Source organism: Pinus tabuliformis, chromosome 8, assembly GCF_031772625.1.
Source record: "Pinus tabuliformis cultivar Carrire ecotype Pingquan chromosome 8, CPIR1, whole genome shotgun sequence".
NCBI lineage: Eukaryota > Viridiplantae > Streptophyta > Pinopsida > Pinales > Pinaceae > Pinus > Pinus tabuliformis.
The window spans coordinates 2,014,780,124-2,014,786,068 of NC_142294.1; positions in this window are offsets into that span (position 1 = coordinate 2,014,780,124).

Consider the following 5,945-nt stretch of genomic DNA (forward strand, 5'->3'; position numbering starts at 1 on the left):
TAAGAGTCTAATATTAGGTCAAAAGTTTCTATATTCCTAAATGCCACAATTGGAGGTGCACAAGTTTGAAATATGAGTTGAATGAAAGCTACAAGTATTTTCCACAATCCAAGAAATTAAGGCCAAGTTATGTGGGAGTAGGTAGAAGTGAGTTGCAATCTGCCCCGAATTCATCTTCACTAGGTGGCTGAAAGATACTACAAAATTTGATCTAAAATAGACCTTTCAAGAACCCTTAATCCAAAGACTAGAATTGATCACTAGCTAGTCAAGCTTTAATAGCTTTTAGGTTCATGAGATATGAACCTCTTAGCTTACTTCCTAAGGTCTGAATTCATTTATACTCATTAACGGTATTGATAACCAAATTGGAGGCAAGATGATTTGTATTTATACAAGTTTAATCACTGAACCATCACGAATATTAAGGAGAGGGGGGGTGACTTGTGTTTATGTAGGATGACTTGACATGGATAAGAAATAGGTATTTTCCATATTGTAAATTCATTTTATCTTCAACGAGGAGTTAGGAGGCAAGTGAATACTTTTTGGAAAGGGATTGAATTCCTCTTTAAGCTTATGCGATTTTTATCTTCATCTGAACATCCTTTGAAATCAATAAAAAATAATTTCTCTAACAAGAAAAACACCATATATACCTTTCCCATGAGTTGTGGGAAATGATTTCCTATCAGTAAATATTAGAAAAATGGTGTTTATGGTCATGGATCAAGTCGATGAATAATTGAATGTATCAAAAATATAGAACAACATTTAATTTTCTTAATGTCGTTTAATCACTTGCTCAAAGGAAGAGCAAAAGGAAACCTAATCATAAATTGGTTATGATGGTGGAGTACCTTTGACTTGATAGTAACCACCTCTAGTTAACACATGACATAACTTGGAAGGACACTTGGTGACTTGACAGTAACCACCTCTCGTTAACACATGACATAACTTGGAAGGACACTTGGTGGTAGGTTGAATTCTTATAAGGTGCAGCTTGGAGGATGAATAAAAATTCACCTATAACCTTGAATAGGAAAGCATGTCATTTTAGATCCAATTTAAATGCACAAATTATTTGTATCGGTCACCATCCAAAGGAATTAATAGTGGTGAACTGTATCGTTGTTGCCATGGATTTGGTAAGTGAAGAGTTAAATGCTCTTAAATGGTGACATCGTGGAAGGAACGAGGCAAAAAAATGTAGACTTGTTAATAAAAGTGTAGCAGTGGTAATCAAACTGCAAGAATCAAGTAGAGATCCAGGGAAGTCGGATGCAACAGGTATCATTCTAAGCGTTTTGATGTACATGAGAGATCTAATGGAAAGAAGCGACCTGAACTCCCTTGAACAAGAATAAGAGCATATAAATAATTCATTGTACAAATTGTTATAGGCGACGGAGACCATGTTGGATGTCATCAGGCATAGGGGCAACATGGAATACTAGGAGAGGGAGGCACATTTGGCACTACTAGATAAAAATTGAGTTGTTGCAATGGAAATTCAAGAAATTGTAGTTGATCATGGAGCCTAAAGTGGTTGTTCTAGATATTAGGATGAAAACGATGGAGGTAGACTTCAATAAGGGAGCAAAGGGCCATCAAAATGACATGGATTACAGCAAGGAACTACCACGAAAGAAGACTATAAGTTAGAAAAAATGAGAATCAAAGGTTTAGGACGATGTTGTTAAACAAAAAAAACATAGGTCTTGAAGTTGGACTTTTGATGCCAAGATAATTTGAACTTCTTTGACTTATGTTGATGTATTGCAAATTTAAATTGTTTTCAGGAGTTTACATCAAGTTTTATAGTAGAAATATATAAAGGTAGATATGCATATGAAAGAAATCTTTTAGACATGTATGTACATTGAAAAACGAGATAAAAATGAATTTTGTAAAGTTTCTTATCTAAAATCCATATTTTATTTATAATAAAAAGCTGCTATCTATCTATCTATCTATCTATCTATCTATCTATCTATCTATCTATCTATCTATCTATATATATATATATATATATATATATATATATATATATATATATATATATATATATATATATATATATATATTTTATAATTTTAAAATAAGAATAATTTAGTTTTAAAGTTAAAATTAAATTTAACATTAAATTGGTGTATAAAATTTTTATTTGTTTTTAAATACAAATTTCACTACTAAATTCTTCATTCTTCACAGAAATACATATTCTTATCACCTCTAAATTTAAAATAATAAAATATTCTATTATATATATATTTAACAATTTATGCTAATCAAATTAATTAATTAATTATATTCTTCACATATATTCTTTGGTGAAATAGTTCTGAGGCTCGGTGAAAGAGTTAAAAACATACTCTATATATTCCCTGCATATATTCTTACTCTATATATTCTTCGCATATATTCTTCGGTGAAAGAGTTCTGAGGCTCGGTGAAAAAGTTAAACACGTACTCTATATATACTTCGGTGAAAGAGTTCTGAGGCTTGGTGAAAGAGTTAAACATGTACTTTATATATTCTTCTCATATATTCTTTAGTGAAAGAGTTCTAAGGCTCAGTGAAAGAATTAAAAACATACTCTATATATTCTTCGCATATATTCTTCAGTTTGCAGGCTGCGGTGGGCACGGGTGATCTGTAGTCAGTTACCAAAGATTACCAAGGGCAGACGGGCGATCTACAGTCAGGTTTTCTGATATCAGGTGCACACATTCCTTATATTTTTCTTTTTCTAATACATATTTGCTCATATAATTTCAAGTATGAATATCTCACCACAGTTACCAAAGATTACCAAGGGCAGACCTAGCACAGTTACTCTACAAGGCCTTTATGAGTATATAGAGTCTTTAGAGAAACGTAGTGAAGAAAGAGAAGCCAAGCTACAAAAAGAGTTAGAAGCCACGCTGGAAAATAAATTTGCATCTCTTGAAGACACGATCCAAAAACAAATAGAAAATAAAATAGAACTACTGGAGAATAAAATGGAGGCAATGGAGACTAGATTGCAGGTTACAGAAAAACAAAACCAAGATACTAACCAACCATCCCAGCAAGGAGATGTTGATGCTTTAGAGAGTCTTAAAATGAAAGACATGATTAAATAACTAGAAGAAAAAGTTAATAGCCGCCTCACCCTAAACAATGTGGTAGATAAGTTAGATATCAAACCAATTAAAGATGAAATGAAAAAATTAATAGAATTAGACCACGAATGTAACAAAAGGGCCTTAAACCTTATAATCTTCGATTTAAAAGAGGAAGTAGATGAGGATACTTTAGCCTTAGCCCAGACAGAACTACATAATAGATTACAAATTGAAACAGTGTGTCTCACAGAAGCAACAAGGTTGGGGAAATTAATCGAGAATAAAGGAAGACTAATCCGCATAAAGGTGAGCTCCACTGATCATAAGCACGACATACTTAGTAAAACCTCAAGTCTAAAAGGAACGAGAATATTCATAAATAAAGATCTCATTCCAGAAGATCAAGCAGAATTAAGAAAGGAGGTTCAAAAGGTCAAAGAAGCTAGAAAGGAAGGAAAATGGGCAATAATCAAAAATAGAAAAGCCTTTATTCAAGATAGAAACCAAAAAGATAGTAATAAATAGCAATTAAACATGCTCCGGATCCTTTCTTGGAATTGTCGGGGCTTCCCATGGAACAAAGGCCCCAAGCTAAGTTGGATTTCAAATGATGTTGATATTATTTTTCTTGTTGAAACTTGGGAGCATGAAAAATCTAAGGTCCCTAACATAGATGGCTTTACGCTATGGTCTACCTGGAATAAGCGATCCTCCCGTAGAGGCATTGGGGGAATAGCTTGTTACATTAGGAAGAACATCTCCCCCCATGTTAGGATTTATAAAAAAGACCCTCACAACCAATATAGTTGGATAGAGATCAAAGAAATTAATAATAAAAAGTCCTACATAGCAATATGTTATTTCCCCCCAACAATTCTAACTTCTATAAGAAGAAGAATCTAGATAAAACTAACCCTTACAATGGTTTAAAGAATGATATTTCTAGCCTAAGGAATGACGGTAATATCCTTTTAATAGGTGACTTTAATGCTCTAACTTCAAACAACCAAGCTATTATCCTAAGCAATCATTCCAACCCTAATCCTCTTTGGTTAGACGAAGGCCCTACTCTAGCTAGCAGGTACAAAAGGAGCTCTAAAGACCTCAGGGAAAATTTGTTTGGGTTGGAGCTAGTCAAGCTCTGTAGTGCTCAGGATCTCATAATTTGCAATGGTCTAAAGAAGTGGCCCAATTCCAGTAAGATGATTGGCATCCATGGACTTGGTAGCAGCGTGGTAGACTACGTTATTTCCGATCTCCCATTATACAACGAAATAATAAATTTTGACATCTTAAATGACCATGAACCTGACTCTAATCATAGGCCTTTACTTATAACTCTCATTTTTGTCATGCATAGAGTTCCCATAGAAAATAATACGTACAACCAAAAGAACTTAATATTTTATAGAATAAAAATGGTCTCTTTCTAAATGAATTAAAAACTAATTTGCTTCATTTATCTAGGATAGACAACATAGAAGACCTCTATCATAATTTTACTACAACCCTCTCATATTCTATTAACAAGTTCTCAATTGAAGTTTCAAATAATAAAAGAAATAGCAAAACCAATCCATGGTATGACAAATATTGTAAAAGTGCGAGGAGAGCAATTAAGGAAGCTGTTGATGAATCTCTTAAAATGGAGAAGATAAAAATATACAAAGCCCTAACTAAAAGGAAAAAGAGGCAGTACATTCATCAAAGATAGGAGAATCTCTTACACCTCTCTAAGGTAGCTCCTAAGAAATTTTGGAGGCAGATTCTAAGTAGGAAGACTATGTATAATAATAAAATTGCTCTTCACGATTGGAATTCCTATCTTAAAAAGCTTTATGAATCTCCAAATGCCATGGATAATTTGGAAACCCTTCTCACAACGAAAGAAGTTTTCTCTTTAGAAGACATTAAGTTTGGGGTTAATCGCCTCGCTAATGGGAAAGATAAGGACATTGAAGGTTACCAAGTGGAAATATTAAAAATTGGAGGTCATGTCCTCATACCCCACATCCAAAAGCTTTTCAATCAAGCAGTCAAGAAAGGATTCCCTAAACATTGGACTGAGAGCCTCATTATCCCTATTTTTAAAAGGGGGGATACAAATAACCCCTCTAATTATCGAACAATTATGATCAGCCCTCTCTTAGCCAAGTTATATGGTAGTATTTTCGAAAAGAAGTTAAGCATATGGCTTAAAAGTGAAGGTAAGCGGGCTAAAGGCCAAGCAGGTTTCAAAAGGCATCACTCAACAACAGACCACCTTGTTACGCTTAGGATCATTGCGGAGGAATGTTGTAATGATAAATCCAATTTATTTTGTTGCTTTGTGGACTTTAGAAAGGCTTTCGATACGGTTCCTAGATACAACCTTTGGAATAGATTAGAAGAGCTAAAGGTTCCTCTCGAGTTGAGAGCTGCCTCTATAAGGTTATACGAGAAAGTATTTCCAAGCTAAAGAGCAATGAGGGGTGGTCGAAAGATATTAAGTGTAACATCGGAGTTAAACAAGGTTGCCCCCTCTCCCCTACCCTATTAGGCATTTATGTCGATAAGCTCGAAGGTTATTTAGAGGAAGCAGGATGTGATGGCACGATCTTAGCTGGGATAGTCATCATCCTTCTTCTTTATGCTGACGATATTGTTCTTTTGGCAAGGTGCCCATCTGATCTTGATAAGCAACTCAGGCTTCTTAAGGATTTCTGCTCTACCATGGGTATAACTGTTAACACTGACAAAACAAAAGTTATGATTATCAAATCCAAGAAGGACGCTTACGCTAATTTTATGTATGACTGTATGACAATAATAACTTGGAGGAAGTGTATTCT